Raw genomic sequence first — 23,757 nt, 5'->3', positions numbered from 1 at the left:
CGACATGTGAACGAATTATTGTTGAGCAATTGATAGAAAAGCGAATAATTATGAGAATATCTAGGTATGATCATGTATATAGGCATCACGTCCGTGACAAGTAGACCAACTCCTGCCTGCATGTACTACTATTACTCCAGACATCGACCGCTATCCAGCATGCATCTAGAGTATTAAGTTCATAAGAACAGACTAACACTTTAAGCAAGATGACATGATGTAGAGGGATAAACTCATGCAATATGATATAAACCCCATCTTTTTATCATTGATGGCAACAATACAATACGTGTCATTTCCCCTACTGTCACTGGGATCGAGCACCGCAAGATTGAACCCAAAGCAAAGCACTTCTCCCATTGCAAGAAAGATCAATCTAGTAGGCCAAACCAAACTGATAATTCGAAGAGACTTGCAAAGATAACCAATCATACATAAAAGAATTCAGAGAAGATTCAAATATTGTTCATAGATAATATTGATCATAAACCCACAATTCAACGGATCTTGACAAACACACCGCAAATGAAGATTACATCGAATAGATCTCCAAGAGAATCAAGGAGAACTTTGTATTGAGATCCAAAGAGAGAAAAGAAGCCATCTAGCTAATAACTATGGACCCGAAGTTCTGAGGTAAACTACTCACACATCATCGGAGAGGCTATGGTGTTGATGTAGAAGCCCTCCGTGATCAATGCCCCCTCCGGCGGAGCGCCAGAAAAGGCCCCAAGATGGGATCTCACGGGTACAGAAGGTTGCGGCGGTGGAATTAGGTTTGAGGGGCCCACGAGGAGGTGGAGGGCGCGCCCAGGGGGTAGGCGCTCCCCCCTGCCTCGTGCCCTCCTTGTTGGTTGCTTGACGTCCACTCCAAGTCCTCTGGATCACGTTTGTTCCAAAAATCACGCTCCCGAAGGTTTCATTCCATTTGGACTCCGTTTGATATTCTTTTTCTGCGGAACACTGAAATAGGAAAAAAAACAACAATTTGGGCTGGGCCTCCGGTTAATAGGTTAGTACCAAAAATAATATAAAAGTGTATAAATAAGCCCATTAAACATCCAAAATAGAATATATAATAGCATGGAGCAATCAAAAATTATAGATACGTTGGAGACGTATCATGAATCACTTGGTACTTGCAAACCATGCCTCATGGGCAAGATGACTAAAACGCCGTTCTCCCAAACAATGGAGCGAGCAACAGATTTATTGGAAATCATACATACTGATGTATGTGGTCCGATGAATATTGAGGCTCGCGGTGGGTATCATTATTTTCTCACCTTCACAGATGATTTGAGCAGATATGGGTATATCTACTTAATGAAACATAAGTCTGAAACATTTGAAAAGTTCAAAGAATTTCAGAGTGAAGTGGAAAATCATTGTAACAAGAAAATAAAGTTTCTATGATCTGATCATGGTGGAGAATATTTGAGTTACGAGTTTGGTCTACATTTGAAACAATGCGGAATAGTTTCACAACTCACGCCACCCGGAACACCATAGCGTAATGGTGTATCCGAACATCGTAATCATACTTTACTGGATATGGTGCGATCCATGATGTCTCTTACTGATTTACTGCTATCATTTTGGGGTTATGCTTTAGAGACGGCTGCATTCATGTTAAATAGGGCACCATCAAAATCCGTTGAGACGACGCCATATGAACTATGGTTTGGCAAGAAACCAAAGTTGTCGTTTCTTAAAGTTTGGGGTTGCGATGCTTATGTGAAAAAGCTTCAACCTGATAAGCTCGAACCCAAATCGGAGAAATGTGTCTTCATAGGATACCCAAAGGAGACTGTTGGGTACACCTTCTATCATAGATCCGAAGGCAAGACATTCGTTGCTAAGAATGGATCCTTTCTAGAGAAGGAGTTTCTCTCGAAAGAAGTGAGTGGGAGGAAAGTAGAACTTGATGAGGTAACTATACCTGCTCCCTTATTGGAAAGTAGTTCATCATAGAAACCGGTTGCTGTGACACCTACACCAATAAGTGAGGAAGCCAATGATAATGATCATGAAACTTCATATCAAGTTACTGCCGAAACTCGTAGGTCAACCAGAGTAAGATCCGCACCAGAGTGGTACGATAATCCTGTTCTGGAAGTCATGTTACTTGACCATGATGAACCTATGAACTATGAAGAAGCAATGGTGAGCCCAAATTCTGCAAAAGGGTTTGAGGCCATGAAATCTGAGATGGGATCCATGTATGAGAACAAAGTATGGACTTTGGTTGACTTGCCCGATGATCGGCAAGCCATCGAGAATAAATGGATCTTCAAGAAGAAGACTGATGCTGACGGTAATGTTATTGTCTACAAAGCTCGACTTGTTGCGAAAGGTTTTCGACAAGTTCAAGGAGTTGACTACGATGAGACTTTCTCACCCGTAGCGATGCTTAAGTCTGTCCGAATCATGTTAGCAATTGCCGCATTTTATGATTATGAAATTTGGCAAATGGATGTCAAAACTGCATTCCTGAATGGATTTCTGGAAGAAGAGTTGTATATGATGCAACCAGAAGGTTTTGTCGATCCAAAGGGAGCTAACAAAGTGTGCAAGCTCCAGCGACTCATTTTATGGACTGGTGCAAGCCTCTCGGAGTTGGAATAAACGTTTTGATAGTGTGATCAAAGCATATGGTTTTATACAGACTTTTGGAGAAGCCTGTATTTACAAGAAAGTGAGTGGGAGCTCAGTAGCATTTCTAATATTATATGTGGATGACATATTGCTGATTGGAAATGACATAGAATTTCTGGATAGCATAAAAGGATACTTGAATAAGAGTTTTTCAATGAAAGACCTCAGAGAAGCTGCTTATATATTGGGCATCAAGATCTATAGAGATAGATCAAGACGCTTAATTGGACTTTCACAAAGCACATACCTTGATAAAGTTTTGAGAAAGTTCAAAATGGATCAAGCAAAGAAAGGGTTCTTGCCTGTGTTACAAGGTGTGAAGTTGAGTAAGACTCAATGCCCGACCACTGCAGAAGATAGAGAGAAAATGAAAAGTGTTCCCTATGCTTTAGTCATAGGCTCTATCATGTATGCAATGATGTGTGCCTTGCTATTAGTTTAGCAGGGAGGTACCAAAGTAATCCAGGAGTGGATCACTGGACAGCGGCCAAGACCATCCTGAAATACCTGAAAAGGATTAAGGATATGTTTCTCGTTTATGGAGGTGAAAAAGAGCTCGTCGTAAATGGTTACGTCGATGCAAGCTTTGACACTGATCCAGACGATTCTAAATCGCAAACCGGATACGTGTTTATATTGAACGGTGGAGCTGTAAGTTGGAGCAGTTCTAAACAAAACGTCGTGGCGGGATCTACGTGTGAAGCGGAGTACATAGCTGCTTCGGAAGCAGTAAATGAAGGAGTCTGGATGAAGGACTTCATATCCGATCTAGGTGTCATACCTAGTGCATCGGGTCCAATGAAAATCTTTTGTGACAATACTGGTGCAATTGCCTTGGCAAAGGAATCCAGATTTCACAAGAGAACCAAGCACATCAAGAGACGCTTCAATTCCATCTGGGATCAAGTCCAGGTGGGAGACATAGAGATATGCAAGATACATACGGATCTGAATATTGCAGACCCGCTGACTAAGCCTCTTCCACGAGCAAAACATGATCAGCACCAAGACTCCATCGGTGTTAGAATCATTACTATGTAATCTAGGTTATTGACTCTAGTGCAAGTGGGAGACTGAAGGAAATATTGTCGGTGTCAAAACCGGCGGATCTCGGGTAGGGGGTCCCGAACTGTGTGTCTAAGGTGGATGGTAACAGGAGGCGGGGGACACAATGTTTACCAAGGTTCAGGCCCTCTCGATGGAGGTAATACCCTACTTCCTGCTTGATTGATCTTGATGATATGAGTATTACAAGAATTGATCTACCAAGAGATCGTAGAGGCTAAACCCTAGAAGCTAGCCTATGATTATGATTGTTCTTGTCCTACGGACTAAACCCTCCAGTTTATATAGACACCGGAGGGGGCTAGGGTTACACAGGGTCGGTTACAAGGGAGGAGATCTACATATCCGAATTGCCAAGCTTGCCTTCCACGCAAAGGAGAGTCCCACCCGGACACGGGACGAAGTCTTCAATCTTGTATCTTCATAGTCCAACTGTCCGGCCAAAGGATATAGTCTGGCTGTCCGGGGACCCCCTAATCCAAGACTCCCTCTATAGCCCCTGAACCAGGCTTCAATGACGATGAGTCTGGCGCGCAGATTGTCTTCGGCATTGCAAGACGGGTTCTTCTCCAAATTCCGAATACCTGTCGAGTAGTGTTCGGCTTCCCATGAATGTTGCACTCCTTGGCTTCTGTGCCTAATAAAGGCTATCCTCCACATGTTGAGCGAATGAGAGAAGTCGGGGCATTTTTACACTTTCCACCCTAACCATGTGAGTAAATTGTCTATTTAAAGATACGGGGATCCTCAGATCCAGATCACACCATCCTCCCACAGCGAGTATCCATCTGAGCGTGCCCGGAAAAGTCCATCCCATCATGGCCGGCCATCGCAGCTCCTCTTCTCGCTCCCGTAGCCCTAAACCAAGCAATTGGAAGAAGTGTTCCGTCCCCCACAACCAATTAGTAGAGTTACAGACCCAGGGGCTTCTCCCTCCAGCGTATATGGTCCCCGTTCGAGCCGGACTTGCCACTTACAATGGCGGGGAGCAAGCGGAGAGCTTTCCCAACCCATCCATGGGGGAGCGAGTATGCCTTGTCCCTTACTTATTAAGGGGGCTTGGATTTCCAACCATCCGTTCCTCCGCGGGCTCCTGGAGTTCTACGGCCTCCACCTGCATAACTTTACTCCCGCCTCCATATTACACATTGCTAGCTACGTCGCCCTTTGTGAGCTGTTTTTGGGCTGGGAAGCTCATTTCGAGCCATGGAAGAGGCTATTCTGCCTCATACCCCGTACATAGGAGGGGTCAATATATCAAGTGGGCGGAGCCAAGATATGGCGCATCACCAGGACCGGATACCTGCTGGTACTCTGAAGAAGACATCCGAAGACTGGCCTTCAGAGTGGTTTTATATGGAGGACGTCCCCCTTCCGGACCTTATTCGGATGGGCCTTCCTGAGTTCAATAACGCCCCTTTGAAGAAACGCCGCAACTGGCGCCCTCGGAGCCCCCAGGAGGAAGATAACAGAGAGGTCCTTTACCTGATGGGCCGGATAAAAACGCTGGCCAAATCAGGATTGACAGTAATCGAGGTTATGTCAATATGTATAATGCGAGGGGGGGTGCAGCCACTTCAATATCGGGGACAACCCATGTGGCACTTTGGATAAGACGATGCCACCCGTTGCGGTCATAAGGGACCGACTCCGTCGCTGCTCTAGCGACAATACTGCCCGATTTACATAAAGGAGAGGAAGATGAGTTCATCCTCATTAAGCCACGGGATGGATTCTCCATGTACAACCCCCCAAACTGGGTGAGCTGCTACTTTGTACTCCAGACCTTCCTGCATTCTTCGTCATAAGTATTTACCTTGCTATTTCACAGCAGGAACTGCGAAAAGCTGTGAGGGAGGTTCGCAGCCCATCTCCACAACCAGAGGACCCTGACCGGGCCCTCGACCCCAGACTCAAAGATGATCTAGACACATTTGTGGAGCTCATCGATAGGACGTTCTATCAGTTAAGCTGCAACGGTGCCCTGGTGTCCATCATAGCCGATTATCCTGGACTGCTCCCTGCATCGCATGTAAGTAAAACCAGAGTCCCAACTTGCGAGAAGGATCCCTTTTTCGCACTTCACCTACGCACACATATGGTGTCTTACAGGGAAGGCCCTCGGGACGCCATGCCGAACCTGTAGTGACTCACCAACAAGGGGCACCGAAGCCGGGTAGGCTTAAAAGGAAGGCGGTCAAGACTGAGACGCCATCACAGAGGTATGAAAAGAACCCCGCTCCGTGGTTGTCGTCTTTTAAAATATAATAACGTCCATGGTTCCTGGCAGGAAAAACGCTCGCTGGACCATATCCGGAGAGCCTGCTGGCCAAGCCTCCACCAGCTGGGCTCCAGAGCCAGACTTAGAGGCAGACGCTAACGTGGGGCCAACACCGGATGTTCCTCCTATAGAGGATGTGGATAGGATGTCCTCTACGAATTTCGAATTGGAGAGTGCCATGAATCACAGGCGTCGTCGGGTCGTACTCTGTGATGCTTGTTTCTCTGAAGAGGCGTTCGATGCCTTCAACTCAGGAGACGCGTACATCTGAGCTGCTCAAAATGGTCTTGCCCGAGCCACAGACTAGTATGTAAAGGATATACAGGTAAGAAAATCTAATAATTATGTATATCAGTAGCCCCTGAGACTTGAAATAGTTGGCACAACTGATTTAAGGATCATTATTTGCGTAGGTTCTTACGGAGAAGAATACCCAGTTGTCTCAAAAGCTGGAGGAGTGAAAAGCCCAGCTACGGGCCGCAGTTGCCGCAATGAAGGAGTCCGAGAAGGCCCCATCTGGTAATAGTTGTTTCTATCTAAAAGAGTGACATGTACCAGTTAGTGTTCGGCATGCATGCAAATCTAACAATAGATTCTGCAGATGATCCCGGAGTGAATCCAGAGGTCGTGCGAGGGGATGAGCAACATGCTTAACGACATCTAAAGGCTGGCGAGCGCGTGCTTATGCAGGTTAGGCGGGAGAAAAACGATCTCCAAGATGCCAATACCCGGCTGGGCGTTGAACTGAAAGATGTTCGGGCCCAGCTTGCCGACTCCGTAAAGGAGAATAAGAGGCTTCGACGTGACATTTTTAGTAAGTGCTTGAATGAACTTTTATAGAGTTCGGCGAAGAAACTGGCTAACAGAGTTGTATCTGTAGGTATGCTGACGGGTCGTCCCGCAGAGGAGATGCCCGGGTCTACGGGTGATCTTCTGCCAGAGCTCTCACAACTGCACGAACAAGTTCGGCCGGTGATGCAAGGCATTGCCCAAGCCTTGTGGCCATCCGCCTCCCTGCCAGGAGGCATGGGGGAGCTTGTAGAGATGCTCAAGGGAGCGCGACGGCACTTCCGATTATGGAAGATATCAGCCTGCCGACTAGGTGCAAGGGAAGCCTGGGCCATGGTGAAGACGCGATATACCAAGGCTGACCCGAACCACATGGCCGAGGTTGGACCTGCAGGGTCTGATGGGAAAGAGATCCCCGTCAGTTTGGTGTATGACCAGGTGAAATTAGCCGCAAAGTATTCCCAATAGGATTGTAGGCTAGACAGCTTGTTGGATGGTATAGAAGAAGAATTTAGTCAGTCTAAGTGACTGTGTACTTCAAGTGACATATATTGTCCCTAGCCAGATTGTAAATCATTTGTCATGGCAGACCTTTTCGCTTCGACCTCCGGACCCGACAGTCCAGGGTGTATTCGAATACCTGCTCAGTTATGTAAAAACCGGGGTATGCGTGGAAACTAGGCGTAGGGGTCATAAGTGCTTGAACACACAAGTACCCAACTAGCTATGTTATATTACATGGATAGTAAGAAACATCTTCCAGGGAGAATAGTTCCATTAAGGGTTCCTTTCCCTAGGTACGCATGCGTTAATGTGCATGTCCGAAATGCGAAAAGAGACGCAGGATATAAACATCTGGGGGCATGTATTACAATAAATAAAAGTCATTTTTTGTTCACCGACCGAATATTCCCTTAAGAACGCTAGCTTTCGGCTTCACCCAGTCTGAGGTACACATCCGGCTGACCCGGCAGTAACAATCGCAGAGGTGCTCCCCTTATGCCCTAGCCGAATTAATGGGAACGTAGGGCATAAACACAAGAGCCAGGCAACCCAGCTTGGCCAAAACTTAAGTCATATCGATGCATATAATGGCGAAGAAAAGGTACATGTGGAAAAGTAACACATGTGCTGGGGGCATAGAGCCCGGAACATAGTTATGTTAAGCTTCTGTATAAGAAGCCCCCAGGTATAATGAGCACGCCTAGCGTGTCAAGATTGTGTAGTCAAGACACATTTTAACCTTTTAAGGCCGTGAAGAAAAAGGGAAGAAAGAAAGAAAGAAAAGACAGATAAAGGATATATATAAAATTGACGGAGGTAAGGAGACGAACACAGAGTCCGACACTAGGCGTAGAACCTTCGGAGTCTGGTTGCGTTCCATGGGTTTGGCTCGAGTCGATTGTCCGATGCATCCCGCAGACGGTACGCTCCACCGGTTAGAACTTTGTCAATAATGAAGGGACCTTCCCATTTGGGCTTGAGCTTGTTCTTTTTCTTCTCCGGTAGGCGTAGAATGAGTTCGCCAACATTATAAGTTTTGGCCCGTACTTCTCTACTTTGATACCGCTGAGCCTGTTGCTGATAGAATGCGGAGCGGGCTTTTGCCACGTCACGCTCCTCCTCCAGGGCGTCCAAACTGTCCTGCCAATCAAGCTCGGTTTCTTTCTCTTCGTACATGCGCACTCGAGGTGAGTCATGAATGATGTCGCAGGGCAGTACCACCTCTGCGCCGTACACCATAAAGAACAGTGTGTATCCGGTAGTGCGATTCGGCGTCGTCCGCAACCCCCATAGTACGGAGTCAAGCTCCTCCACCCAGTGCGTATCTGATTCCTTCAAGGATTGCACTAATCTGGGTTTAATGCCGCTCATGATAAGACCATTTGCTCTCTCGACTTGACTGTTAGTTTGCGGGTGATAGACAGAGGCATAATCGAGCTTAATGCCCATGTTGCTGCACCAAGTTTTTACATCGTCGGCTGTAAAGTTCGAGCCGTTATCGGTGATGATGCTATGGGGGACGCCATAACGGTGTACAACCCCGGATATGAAGTCTATTACTGGTCCGGACTCGGCCGTTTTAACTAGTTTGGCTTCTATCCATTTGGTGAATTTATCCACCATGACCAATAGGTGTTTTTTCTTATGGCTTCCCCTTTAAGGGGTCTGGCCATATCAAGCCCCCAGACCGCAAAAGGCCAAGGAATGGGGATTGTTTGGAGAGCAGTAGGTGGCATATGGCTTTGGTTTGCAAAATGCTGGCAAGCGACGCAATGTTGAACGAGGTCCTGTGCGTCTGCTCGGGCCGTCGGCCAATAAAAACATGTACGGAAGGCCTTCCTTACAAGGGCCCGAGCTGCGGCGTGGTGGCCGCCAAGTCCAGCATGAATTTCTGCCAAAAGTTGTCGTCCTTCCTCTTCGGAGATGCACCTTTGAAGTACTCTGGTAGCGCTTTTCTTCACTGTTCAAGAACTTGGCCGAAGTACCATTTAAATGCCCATTTAATCGCTACTTAGTGCCTAACCGAGGAGAATAGCACATAATTTGATCGATGCGGGGGAGGGGGAAGGGATCCTTGGGGCAAGCCTTGTTAAGGTCCTTGAAATCGACACATAGGCGCCAGGATTTGTCCTTCTTTGGTACCATCACCAGGTTTGCTAGCCAGTCCGGATATTTTATTTCTCTAATGAATCCGGCCTCGAGTAACTTGGCTAGCTCTTCTCCCATGGCTTGTCGCTTAGGCTCAGAGAAACACCGAAGAGTCTGCTTGACCGGCTTGAACCCCTTTAGAATGTTAAGGCTATGCTCGGCCAGCCTGCGTGGGATTCCTGGCATGTCTGAAGGATGCCAGGCGAAGATGCCCCAATTCTCGCACAAGAACTCCCGCAGTGTGGTGTCTGTTGTGGGGTTCAGCTATGCCTCGATGGATGCTGTTTTTGTAGGGTCCGTTGGGTGGACCTGGAATTTGACTATTTCGTCCGCTGGTTTAAAAGAGGTGGACTTGGGTCTTTTGTCGAGTATCACGTCGTCCCTGTCCACCATGGAGCGCAGCGCAGTTAGTTCTTCGGTTGCAAGGGCTTCGGATAACGCCTCGAGGGCTAGTGCGGTGGTTTTATTTTCGGCGCGGAGTGCTATGTCTGGATCACTAGCCAGAGTGATGATTCCATTGGGCCCGGGCATTTTGAGCTTCATGTACCCGTAATGGGGTATAGCTTGGAAGATCGTGAATGCCTCCCGCCCTAAAAGGGCGTGGTATCCGCTACTGAACGGGGCCACTTGGAATGTGATTTCTTCGGACCAATAATTCTCCGGCGTGCCGAATACCACATCTAGTGTGATTTTTCTCGCACATCGTGCCTCCCGACTAGGGATGATTCCTCTGAAGGTCGTGCTGCTTTGCTCAATGCGGCTCTTGTCTATTTCCATTTTGCTAAGAGTTTCCTCATAGATGAGGTTTAATCCGCTGCCACCGTCCATGAGCACTTTAGTAAGCCGTAAGCCGTCCACAATTGGACTAAGGACCAAAGCGGCTGGTGCTCGGGCTGTTCGGAATTGAGGTTCGTCACTGGCATTGAAGGTTATGGTCGTGTCGTTCCATGGATTTATTGCTGCAACGTGGCAGACTTCGGCAAGGCTGCGGAGTGTTCGCTTGCGCCTATTATTTGAGGCGAAGGTCTCGAAGACTGTTAATACTATGTTGTTATTTTCCATGGGATGGTGCTCTGTTGTATTGTTGATGAGGATATCCTCACTGCTCTTGGCCACCTGCCAGAGTATCCAACATGCTCTAAGGCTATGTGTTGGCATGGTATCCTCTATACTGTGAATTTTGCATGGCCCATTGAGCCATCCCTCCAATACAGTTCTACACCCTGTAGTGGGCTTTTGTTTCTTTGTAATTGGATCGGGTGACTTACGAGAGTACACCCTTTTAGTTCAGACGGGGGGTTTAGTGAGAGCTGGAGGGTCCCAGAATTTTGTTTGGGTTTTCCAGGCGCTTTCCATCGCATAGTACTTCCGCACTATGGCCGCCAAGTCAGCAAAGTGTGCTATGTCACGACTACTTATGGCGTTAAGGATTCCCTTGTCCGTGCAATTTTTGCAAAAGAATGAAATTGCATCTTCCTCACGACAGTCCTTGCCCTTGCTCATTACAAGGAGGAATCTAACCCAATAGTGATGTACTGTCTCTTGGGCCTCTTGTCTAATGTGGGGAAGATCACTTGAGTCTGGGTGGGTGGGCAGATTTAGGTCCGAAACCTGACCTGATCTGAGACCCAGGGGCGGAGGAGTTTCCGAGCTTGGCAGTTCGGACTCCGGGATGTTGCCCAATAGTTCTGGCCCGCTGTCTGATTCTAGGTTCAAAGCTTGGGCCATGTCCTCCCATGGACGGGTATCCGGCTCGGAGAGCTCAGGAATCCGGACATAGTTTGTCCTCAAAATAGAGGAAGAATTGCTACATTGCTCCTCCACCACCGCTATCTGATGGGTGACCGGTGGAGAGTTAATCTCCCTTTGGTCGGGTTTAAGCCCGATCCGATCATAGTCCATTGCGACCCCTAGGGCGGCGATGCGATCCAAGAGCTGGTTCAAGGAAGAGAGCTCTATTGGATCCATCTGTTCGGCGAATCCCGAGCCGACGTGGAGGCTGTTTTTGATGACCCAAGAAGTCATCATCAGCGCGACGACCGAACAGGTGGTCATGACGAAGCCGCCTAGTCAAAGAGTTTGGCCTACATCCAGGGCTCCCCCCGAGGTAATGTTGTCCTTGACAACAAGACGAGCCATCAAGCCTTATCGTGGCGGCACAGTGGAACTCTCAATGAAAGCACCAATGTCGGTGTCAAAACCGGCGGATCTCGGGTAGGGGGTCCCGAACTGTGTGTCTAAGGCGGATGGTAACAGGAGGCAGGGGACACAATGTTTACCCAGGTTCGGGCCCTCTCGATGGAGATAATACCCTACTTCCTGCTTGATTGATCTTGATGATATGGGTATTACAAGAGTTGATCTACCACGAGATCGTAGAGACTAAACCCTAGAATCTAGCCTATGATTATGATTGTTCTTGTCCTACGGACTAAACCCTCCGGTTTATATAGACACCGGAGGGGGCTAGGGTTACACAGAGTCGGCTATAAGGGAGGAGATCTACATATCCGAATTGCCAAGCTTGCCTTCCACGCAAAGGAGAGTCCCACCCGGACACGGGACACGTCTTCAATCTTGTATCTTCATAGTCCAACAGTCCGGCCAAAGGATATAGTTCGGCTGTCAGGGGACCCCCTAATCTAGGACTCCCTCAAATATGCCCTAGAGGAAATAATGAAGTTATTATTTATTTCCTCATATCATGATAAATGTTTATTATTCATGCTATAAATGTATTAACCAGAAACATAATACATGTGTGAATACATAGACAAACATAGTGTCACTAGTATGCCTCTACTTGACTAGCTCGTTGATCAAAGATGGCTGAGTTTCCTAGCCATAGACATGATTTGTCATTTGATTAACGGGATCACATCATTAGTAGAATGGTGTGATTGACTTGACCCATCCATTATCTTAGCACGATGATCGTTTAGTTTGTTGCTATTGCTTTCTTCATGACTTATACATGTTCCTATGACTATGAGATTATGCAACTCCCGAATACCGGAGGAACACTTTGTGTGCTACCAAACGTCACAACGTAACTGGGTGATTATAAAGGTGCTCTACAGGTGTCTCCGATGGTATTTGTTGAGTTGGCATATATCAAGATTAGGATTTGTCACTCCGATTGTCGGAGAGGTATCTCTGGGCCCTCTCAATAATGCACATCACTACAAGCCTTGCAAGCAATGTGACTAATGAGTTAGTTACGGGATGATGCATTACAAAACGAGTAAAGAGACTTGCCAGTAGCGAGATTGAGCTAGGTATTGAGATACCGACGATCGAATCTCGGGCAAGTAACATACCGATGACAAAGGGAACAACGTATTTTGTTATGCGGTTTGACCGATAAAGATCTTCGTAGGATATGTAGGAACCAATATGAGCATCCAGGTTCTGCTATTGCTTATTGACCGGAGACGTGTCTCGGTCATGTCTACATAGTTCTCGAACCCGTAGGGTCCGCACGCTTAAAGTTTTGTGACGATCGGTATTATGAGTTTTTGTGTTTTGATGTACCGAAGGTATGTCGGAGTCCCGGATATGATCACGGACATGACGAGGAGTCTCGAAATGGTCGAGACGTAAAGATCGATATATTGGACGACTATCTTCGGACACCGGAAGTGTTTCGGGAGGTTTCAGACATATACGGGAGTACCGGGGGATTACCGGAACCCCCCCCCCCCCCGGTGGATGTACTGGGCCTATTGGGACTTAGTGGAGAAGAGGAGGGGTGGCCAAGGCAGGCCGCGCACCCCCTCCCCTCTAGTCCAAATTAGACAAGGAGGGGGGCGGCGCCCCCCTTTCCTTCCTCCTCCCTCCTTCCCTTTCCCCTTCTCCTACTCCTGCTAAGAAAGGAGGAGTCCTACTCCCGATGGGAGTAGGACTCCCTCCTTGGCGCGCCCTCCTCCTGGCCGGCCGTCTCCCCCCTAGCTCCTTTTGTATATGGGGCAGGGGGCACCCCAGAGACACACAAGTTGATCATTGATCTCTCCCAGCCATGTGCGGTGCCCCCCTCCACCATAATCCACCTCGGTTGTACTGTAGCGGTGCTTAGGCGAAGCCCTGCGACGGTAGCTTCATCAACACCATCACCATGTCGTCGTGCTAACGAAACTCTCCCTCGAGCTCTACTGGATCGTGAGTTCGCGGGACGTCACCGAGCTGAACGTGTGCTGAACGCGGAGGTGCCGTACGTTCGATACTGAGGATCGGTCGATCGTGAAGACGTACGACTACATCAACCGCGTTGTCATAACACTTCCGCTTAATGGTCTATGAGGGTACGTGGTCGACACTCTCCCCTCTCATTGCTATGCATCACCATGATCTTGCGTGTGCGTAGGAATTTTTTTGAAATTACTGTGTTTCCCAACATGTATCTCGGAAGGTTTATCCTTAGCTGGATCTTCCTTGTCATCGCAGCTATTCTCCCTTGGTGCATCCACCATGTATACATCATACAAGGAAGTGGTCGTCCAGCGTCCAGTGAACGGCGGGTTTTGGCCCTCCTCTTCTCCGGCATCGTCGTCCATACCGTCGATGTTGTCGGAGCCGTAATCGAGCATGTCAGTTAGGTCTTCGACAGTGGCTATGAAGTGGGCAGTGGGTGGGAAGTGAAATTCTCCATCATCAGCCTCCGGTTCGAGCCGGACATAATTCGGCTGTGAGCCTCCCGCTAAAGATAGTGCTATTAACGAGTTTAGCACATCGCCCATGGGCGAGTGCCGAAAGATGTCCGCAACACGGAATTCGGTGATCGATGTCCGATCATGTTCGACATGCGCAGATGCACATAGTTCGGAACTTATAACCAGAAACGAGTCCGTAGCTTCGGAGACACAGATGTTACTTGAAGTTAAGTCTATGTGCGGCTCCAACGCCGCGGAGTCTGCGGCCTCCGTGGCGGGGTTGAGCTTCCCGTCCTCGGATGGCGCGACCTGCTCCGGATCTAAGGCCAAAGCGGTTTCAGGTGCGATTTCCTGGGTATGGCCCCATGACAGATCTAAGTCACGTTCATCGTGGTAGCTGGGAGCAGCTGTCGTGGTCGCGAATCCGTCGAAGATCAAGTCCCCACGGACATCTGTGATGTAGCTCAAGCTTCCGAATCTGACCTGGTGGCCAGGGGTTTCGATCTGCTCCAGATGGCCAAGCGAGTTGGCCCGCAGTGTGAAGCCGGCGAACACGAAGATCTGTCCGGGGAGGAAGACTTCTCCTAGGATAGCCTTGTTGTAGATGATTGAAGGAGCCAACAAACCTTTTGAGGACGACACAGTGGAACTCTCAATGAAAGCACCAATGTCGGTGTCAAAACCGATGGATCTCGGGTAGGGGGTCCTGAATTGTGCGTCTAGGATTGATGGTAACAGGAGACGGGGGACACAATGTTTACCCAGGTTCGGGCCCTCTCTATGGAGGTAATACCCTACTTTCTGCTTGATTGATCTTAATGAATATGAGTATTACAAGAGTTGATCTACCAAGAGATCGTAATGGCTAAACCCTAAAAGTCTAGTCTGGCTATGATTTTTCGGGTGATCTACGGACCTAACCCTCCGGTTTATATAAGAACAGGAGGGATCTAGGGTTACACAAGTTACAGAGAAAGGAATATTCATATTTGGTCGCCAAGCTTGCCTCCCACGCCAAGGAGAGTCCCATCCGGACATGGGTAGAGTCTTCGGTCTTCGTATCTTCATGGCCCATCAGTCCGGCCCATATCCAATAGGTCGGACGCCCGAGGACCCCTTAGTCCATGACTCCCTCATCGCCCTCTTTGGCTAGAACCCTAGTTCCCAAATCACCGCTTGTCGTCGTCTCTCTCTCTCCACCCCTGCCTGTGATCCTCATCTAGCCTGCTAATCGTCGCCCTTGTTTCTTCCACCATGTCCTCCTCCAGCTCGATTAGTTTATCTCTATGCGACCTCTCTGTGGTGGTGACATTGATCACTTGCTCTATGATGAGGTAGTCACGCTCTTTATTCCGCCATGCCCTCCTCCATCTTTATCCACCATAGAGCTTCCGGGTGACCTTCCCATTGGATTTGACGAATCTGGTCAGCGAGTTCCTCCGCTTCCCTGCCAACCGCTCTGCTCCGCGCACCGCACTATGCTCATGCATGACAATACATGAGGAATCGTACTGCTGAAGCACTGGTGGAAGCATCGATGCCAATGCAGCAGATCTGGCTATTCCACATCCGATGTCACCTCCTCCCTCAAGGGGAACCTGCGAGACAATCCGCCGGCACACCCGACTCCACTGCTACAGGCATGCAATGATCACAACCGAAGTAAAGTGCTCAGCTCAAAGAAAGAAGGTGGTGGGGCTTAACTAACGAAAGGAAGATGGAACCAGATGCTTCTGCTTTCAAATTAAGTTCTGAATTAGTAGATGCTACCAAAGGGAGTGGGGGCATACATCCGTAAGTAACTTGGTGCAACATGGAAAATTTCATATCTCTTCAGAGCAACCTCTTTTGGATTCTTAAGAGCACCCTTGCAGTAGGATACCATGAGAATGCTCGTCATAGCGTTGCGCCGTAATTTTGTGATGGGTCTTTCATTTTAAAAATAGGAGTTTTCCGCCAATATATTCCTGAAAAGTCGAAAGCTAAGCGATAATGGTTTTGTGAAATCTTCCAGAAACCAGATTTGAACTGGTGACACGAGGATTTTCAATCCTCTGTTGAGAAATTCCAAGCAATTGGAAGCCGCTTTCAATGACGATGCCACATTTTTTCTATCTAAAATATTAGAAAGAATGTACCTTTCTATCCAAATTCAATTTGCAAAAGCTATGTAGAACAACCCCACGTCTGGGGAGACCGGGATAGCCGTAGTGGTCCACTCTGCCACGTGCAGTGCCACCACTTCCGAGCCACGGGCCGGTTCAACCAAATGTCGTGTACCAAAATCTGACCAATGTTCAACATCGAACTGCAAACCAACCTGTGGTTAGATGTTTAGGAGGGCAGTGGTATCCTCAGTCCACCAGAGTTCAAGCCCTAGACTTGACATTGGTGTTTGCATTATTTCTGGATTTATTTCGGGCTTCCGATGACGTTCATTCAGTGGGAGGAGACTTTCCTGTGGACTATGAGGTGCCTACGGTGACTTCGTAAAATTTTAAGATTCTATGCTGGTCCAGTCTCTCGAAGGTGCTCATCTCTACTCCTAATGGAGCAGTTGGTAGGCTAGTATGGTTTATTTTCGTCCGGTTTTACTTCGTCCCACCTTCCATCACCCCCTCCCACTGGTTTTTCTCCTTCCCATTAAAAAACCAAATCCCATTAAGGGGGGATCTTGTTTCGTGCTTCCTTTGGTAGGTGCTGATTCAATTCAATTATGTAAACAAATAGGTAATTAAGAATTCAGAAAATGCATCATATATGTGAGATCACCTTCCTAAAAGACAAATGTAAGATTTTTCTTGATAATCTTTCATAATAAAATAAGATATTCCTTCATAACAAATCACTAATCCTGCGCGCTATGCTTGACAATCACAAGTTTCATATGGGTGTACGCATCCGCGCGCCCCTGCGGAGGGACGTCGTGCACGACACCATAAAAGATGTCATGGTTGGACCTAACGTTGGCGCAATGATCGAGAATGCCAGGGCATGAATCACGACGTCGAGGACGCCCGTGGCGGAAGGCGGGTCATCAGACCGCCATGTGGACGTGGCCATATTATATTTCTTGTCAGTCAAACAGAGAGTCAAACGGCTACATTCTCAAATCAAGTGTGTCGATTTAAATGTCAAGAAATTCGTTAAGGGCATGTGTCCTACGTTCCTCGGTAGTTGCCGTCATAGTCGTTTGTAGCAGCCATTCATGCGAAAATAATTTAGAAATCGAGCACTGAATCAGTTTGGAAATCAAACCATTGATGCAACTAATTAGCTAGACAGTTAATTACGTATTCAATTAATTAGGTCCATTTGAATAACAATCTTTTTGCACCAAATCAATTGAAAAATTGAGTCATTAATGTAATTAATTAATTTGTTAGACAATTCTTTATGCCAACACATAATTAGAAGTAGGGATTTTTTACCAGTTAGACAAATAATTAATTGATTTGGTTAGCAGTTAATTAGGCATGCAAAGAATTAGGTAGGTAATTAATTTTTTGTGTACTTAATTAATTAAGCAAGCTGTTAATCATGGTGAATCATTTTGAAAGTGCTCCTGGGCAAGAACGATCAACAGGCTCTCAACTACAATGCCCAAGCACCGAGCACCACCCACTTGCCAACATGTACAACGACCACCATCCACTCGCGACATGGGCGACCTAGCGTTCATCAAGATGGATGAAGTCTATGCTCTAAAGGATGTTCACACGCTGAAGGTTGTCGAAATGTTCACGGGTGAGGACAACATGACATAACACTAGCCAGGTGGTTCATGCTATAATAAAAAGGAAGAGTGTTCGAAGAACAAGAAGGAAAATGAACTAAAGCCACCAAGTGGTGCATGGTGTTGGAGAAAGAAAGAGTGTTTCAAAAAATAAAAGAAAAGCAGAAAGAAAGAGTATTCTAAGGAATAAGTAGGAACGAGAACTAAAGTTGGCGAGGAATGTGAAAGAAGAAGATGAGGCGTCGATGAGGAACACACTAATGTTGACGTGGTGCTGGTTGGCGCCAATGAAAAGGGTTGGCGGAGAGGTGAGGATTAGAAGATGTAGGGAAAGACGAGGAAGAGAAGGACGACAATTATCCCTTCTAGCATATGTGGGATGGAGGTGGAGCTTATTGATGACAAGGAATACATCCACGTTGTCAATCTCCTCCAATGTCAATTTGCATTTGAAAAGTTGAATGGACCTTTGAGAATGATCTATATAGTTTTTGTGTCAATAGTATGTGTTAGTTTAACTCACTCTATTATATTGTAAATATGAAAATCTCATCTTTATTGCAATGCACGATGAAGACGAGGTGGACGCCATCTTCTTTTAAAGGAGGTGGCTCCAGTGAGAAAAAAAGGAGAAATGTCCTGCTACGGCGGGAAACTGGTCGAGAATGAGAGGTTCCGATAGAAAAAAGGAAAGGTGCATCATGGGATATGTTTTTTGTGTTGAACCTAAATGTTACAGATACTGCGGATAGCCCGTAGCAACGCACATGCATTCTGCTAGTAGGGATAGGGTGTGTGTGTGGGCGTTTATACTTAGTGTATGCTCGTGTATGTGCGTGACTTTGATTCTAATCTGTTAAAAAAAGATTCACAAACCGTCACACGATGCATTGTACCGCGTATAAGCCACAGATTGACACACAACCAAACGACACACGATGCATTTTGGCTTAAGGCTAAAAACCTGCCATTCGTCACTTAGATTTTTCAAAAGACAAAGGGCGACACTACGCGTCGGCCGATAGATAATGTAAAAATATCCGTCGCCTCCTCGTTGATCATTGAATGAACACCCTAATGGCCGTTCAATCTACCCAAACAAACACCCACCCATTTTTTGCAATAAAGGTGGTGTTGTACAAGGCCTTCTACAATAGGATGTTTGTTGCAATCACCTCAAAGTGTTTATTTTTCTTTTGAAAAAACTTTGTAACAAAGGGAATGCTGCAAAACTATTTGCAACGCAGAATGTGTTGCAGAAAATGTTGTTGATCATTTTCTACCATAATTTTTGTAACAACTCGTGTTAGAGAAAACCTTGTGCAACATCGGACATGTTGCAGAGAGCATTCTAGTGGTAACTGTGTGCAGCTCACTGGAGAAGCTCGTCGCCATGCTTGCCGGCACCAAGCGCCGGCATCGGCGATTGGAGTAACACGGGGAGGCGACAGCTCGACGACGTAGCTCGGTCTCTCTAAATGCACGCCTTGCAACAGCATGCAGCTCGCCAGAGAAGCTCGTCGACGTGCTAGTCTGCAGCGAGCGCCGGTGGCTGCAGTCGGAGCTGTTGGAAATATGAGCAAGTTATTACGAGATTTAATCCGAATAATTAGAAGATAAATCATGACTACAGTAGCAGAGATTAAACTAATCATGCGAACTAGCATAGTAGATGAACAGATCACATCTAGAGCACATACTAGAAACATGAATTCTACCACGATCTCGAAAAGGAAGGATAGAATCACATACGGTGCAGCGGGAGCAGCACCGCCGGCGTTGACGTTGTCGCCCATGTCGTCGAGGATGAGATTGCCGAGGTCGGGGAAGAAGTCGTCGTTCGGGAAGTCGTCGCTGCCAGCAGTCGCGCGAGTGCGCTCCCCAAAAACCTGATCGCCCCTCTCCCGTACAGGATCACGAGAGGCGGGGTTCCGGAGGCCTGCTGTCCCTTCTCCCGGTGCACGCCGAAAGGAGGGATGGAGAAGACTTGCTTGGCAGCGCAATGATCTGGAACGGTGGTGAGAAACCATACGAAGCGGCGGCGGCTAGGGTAGACGTCTGCCTGACTATATAGTGCGGGCCGGGTAGGTCGTGGGAGTAAACCCCACGTCCGAGTCGTCACGATCCAAAAGAATCGGAAACGGTTTGGTAATTAATGCGTCGGCTAATTATTAATTAATTTTTCCCGAGCAGCAAAAATATAGACAACATGCATAGCTCTGTCCTCGGCTCGGCTCAATCCCGCAACCCGCGGCGCGGCGCGTCGTGACGAGGCATGGTGTGGCGAGGCGAGCGAGGAGGAGGAGCGCGCGTGTAGGTCTCCTCTTCTCATGCTCATACAAGTGGTAGAAGAGCTCACCTTATAAAGAGGTGCAACTCTCTCTCAACTTTCAGGGTGGGACTAAACTTTAGCCTCACTCACTCCACTCACATGTGTGCATGAATGGGCCAAGAGAATTTTAGAATTTTAGTTGGGTTTTGGGCCAAAGGCCTACTAGCAAAATTCCAACAATCTCCCACAAAGTCTCATTGGCACATCTCATCATTTAGTTCCAAAACATTGTTTATATGCCGGTGCTTAGTGGAGACTGTGAAGTTGAACTTCCACTTAGAGATTTATACTACACTAGATCACAAACTTGAATAGTGGACTATGCCTTGAACTACAAGTTTTCTGCGAGACTAGTTTCACACAAATTCTTGACCAATATTGGGCTGCCGCAAGGCTTCTCCGCGGGTGGAGCGTATACGTCATACTCCAGGGCCTTTTCATGAATTTATTAGAGAACACCCAATTCTCACAGACTGCGACGTTAACAGTCGGATTCATATAGGTGTGTTCCTCAGAAGATGTTCTGCAGGACAACATCTCTGCTTACCCGAATAAGCCACTTGGAACACATTAAGATAAGTATCAACCTGCCATGCAGATCAAGAGGGTATATCTTCATGGAGTGGGATAGGTAATATAGGGATACTCTCCTCCCACCTGACCAACAGCTTGTCTCCCACTTCTACTTCACGGGATCTCCGATCACATAGAGTGGGTTACCACTATGGACAACTCATGCGGTCGGTCTCAGACCCATCTCCATCGATACATTATCTATCACATTACATGATAGACCCTTACGACGAGCTCTTCCTCACCTCCATAAACTAGGAACATCTCTTTAGTCCTTTTCAGATACTTCAAAATAGTCTTTACCGCTGCCCGGTGACTCTCACCTGGGTTGGCCTGGCATCTACTTTTTAGGCTTATTGCAAAAGCAACATCGGGCCGTGTACATATCATGGCATACATGATGGATCCGATTGCCGAGGCATACGAAATCCTACTCATCCTGTTTCGCTCATTAGATGTTGAAGGACTCTGAGTCTCGCTTAGCCTTATACCATGTGAGAGTGGCAAGAACCCTTTCTTTGCCTCACTCATGTTGAACCGCTTCAACACTTTATCTATGTACGTGCTCTGGCTTAAACCGAGCAGCCTCCTTGATCTATCTCTATAGATCTTAATGCCTAAAATGTACATTGCCTCACCAAGGTCCTTCATCGAAAACTTACAATTCAATGACTCCTTGACCGAGTTCAGCATCGAAATATTATTTCCAATCAGTAGTATGTCATCCACATACAAGATCAAAAACACTATCGAGCCCCCACTTAACTTCTTGTATAAACAAGAGTCCTCTTCGCTTTTGATGAAGCCGAAACCAGTGACGACCTCATCAAAACAAATGTTCCAGCTCCGAGATGCCTGCCTCAACCCATAAATGGATCTCTTGAGCTTGCATACCTTACTAGCTAGTGCTAGTCGGATCGACAAAACCCTCGGGCTGTATCATATACACGTCCTCAGTTAAATTTCCATGAAGGAAAGCCGTCTTGACATCCATCTGCCATATCTCGTAATCGAAATATGCAGCTATAGCTAGTACGATCCTCACCGACTTCAGCATCGCTACCAGCGAGTAAGTCTCGTCGTAGTCAACTCCTTGAACTTGTCCATAACCCTTAGCGACAAGCCGAGCTTTGTGGATCTGAACATTTCCATCCACATCGGTTTTCTTCTTAAAGACCCATTTGCAACCAATGGCCGTTACGCCAGGCGGCGGATCAACCAAGTCCCAAACTTGATTCTCATCCATGGACTTTAACTCGGATCTCATGGCCTCCAGCCATGCCTCAGAATCTGGGCTCACCATCGCTTCTGCATATGTGGCCGGCTCGTCGCTTTCTAGCAACAATACATCGCGCACTTTGCGCAATCTTTCCCACCTCCGTAGTTCCGGTGCCGCTTCCACTACGGGGTCCCTAACTGACTCCGGTATGATCTCATCACCAGTCGAGCCGTCCCCGAGTGGCCCTCGAATTTCTTCGAGTCGGGCCGTCCTCCCACTGGCCTCCCGACTGAGAAACTCTTTCTCAAGGAAAACCCCGTTCCGAGCGACAAACACTTTGTTCTCTTCCCGGTTGTAGAAGTTATATCCCAAGGTTTCCCTCGGATATCCCATGAGTATGCATTTATCCGACTTGGGTGTAAGCTTGTCTGACATAAGTTTCTTGACAAATGCTTCACAACCCCAAATCTTTAGAAAAGACAAACTGGGACTCTTCCCGGTCCACATATCATGTGGTGTCTTGTCTACGGATTTTGATGGTACCCTGTTAAGTGTGAAAGCTGCAGTTTCTAGAGCGTATCCCCAGAATGACAAGGGTAAATCCGACTTGCTCATCATAGATCGAACCATGTCCAACAAGGTGCGATTCCTCCGTTCCGATACACCATTTCTCTGTGGCGTACCCGGAGGTGCGAGCTGAGGTACTATACCTCTGCTTTTCAGATGATTATCAAACTCCTGGCTCATGTACTCACCTCCACGATCAGATCGTAGAAATTTTATAGTCTTGCCGAGCTGATTCTCCACCTCGTTTTGAAACTCTTTGAATTTTTCAAAAGTCTCTGACTTGTGCCTCATCAAATAGATATATTCATATCTACTCAAGTCGTCGGTAAAAGTCACGAAGTACTGATAGCCACCTCTGGCAGTTGTGCTCATTGGTCCACACACATCACTGTGTATCAGTTCCAACAGCTCGGATGCCCTCTCGCAACTCTTTGCGAAAGGAGACTTAGTCATCTTGCCGAGCAAGCATGATTCGCATGTCTCGAACGACCCAAAGTCGGTCGAAGTTAGGAGTCCATCATCATGGAGCTTCTTCATGCGTTTTAGACTAATGTGTCCAAGCCGGCAATGCCAGAAGTATGTCGGATTTATCTCATTGGGCTTATGCCTCTTGACATTCACGTTATAGACCGGTTCCTGTTCTAGATTCAATATAAATAACCCATCAACAATGGGTGCATAGCCGTGGAACATACCATTCAAATAAATCAAACAATAATTGTCCTTTAAATTGAATTCATAACCCTGACTCATCAAGCATGAGGCAGAAATAATGTCCCGACTAAGTGCAGGAATGTAATAACAATTATTCAATTTCAAAATAAATCCAGAAGGAAGCTGGAGCTGCATCGTGTCGACCTCCAACGCAACAACTCTTGCTTTGTTGCCGACCCTGATGTCAATCTCCCCTTGTGCCACACGCCTAGTTCTTACCAGCCCCTGCATCGAGTTGCAAATATGAACAACCGATCCGGTATCAAATACCCAAGAGCTACTAGGTATGTCAGCAAGGTAAATGTCTATAACATATGCAACAAGTGTACCTTTGCCTGAAGCAGCATTCCCGGCCTTCTTGCCATGCTCTACAAGCCACTTGCTACAGTTCCTCTTCCAGTGACCAGTTTCCTTGCAATGATAGCAAATGGTCTTTGAGTCCGGTCCAGACTTCGGCGCAACGGCGGAGGTTACCATCTCCGTGCCCTTTGCCTTATCCTTCTTCTTAGACCAACTCTTCTT

The sequence above is a fragment of the Triticum aestivum genome, chromosome 3A, assembly GCF_018294505.1.
Source record: "Triticum aestivum cultivar Chinese Spring chromosome 3A, IWGSC CS RefSeq v2.1, whole genome shotgun sequence".
Taxonomy (NCBI): Eukaryota; Viridiplantae; Streptophyta; class Magnoliopsida; order Poales; family Poaceae; genus Triticum; species Triticum aestivum.
Note: the sequence above shows the minus strand (reverse complement) of the source record.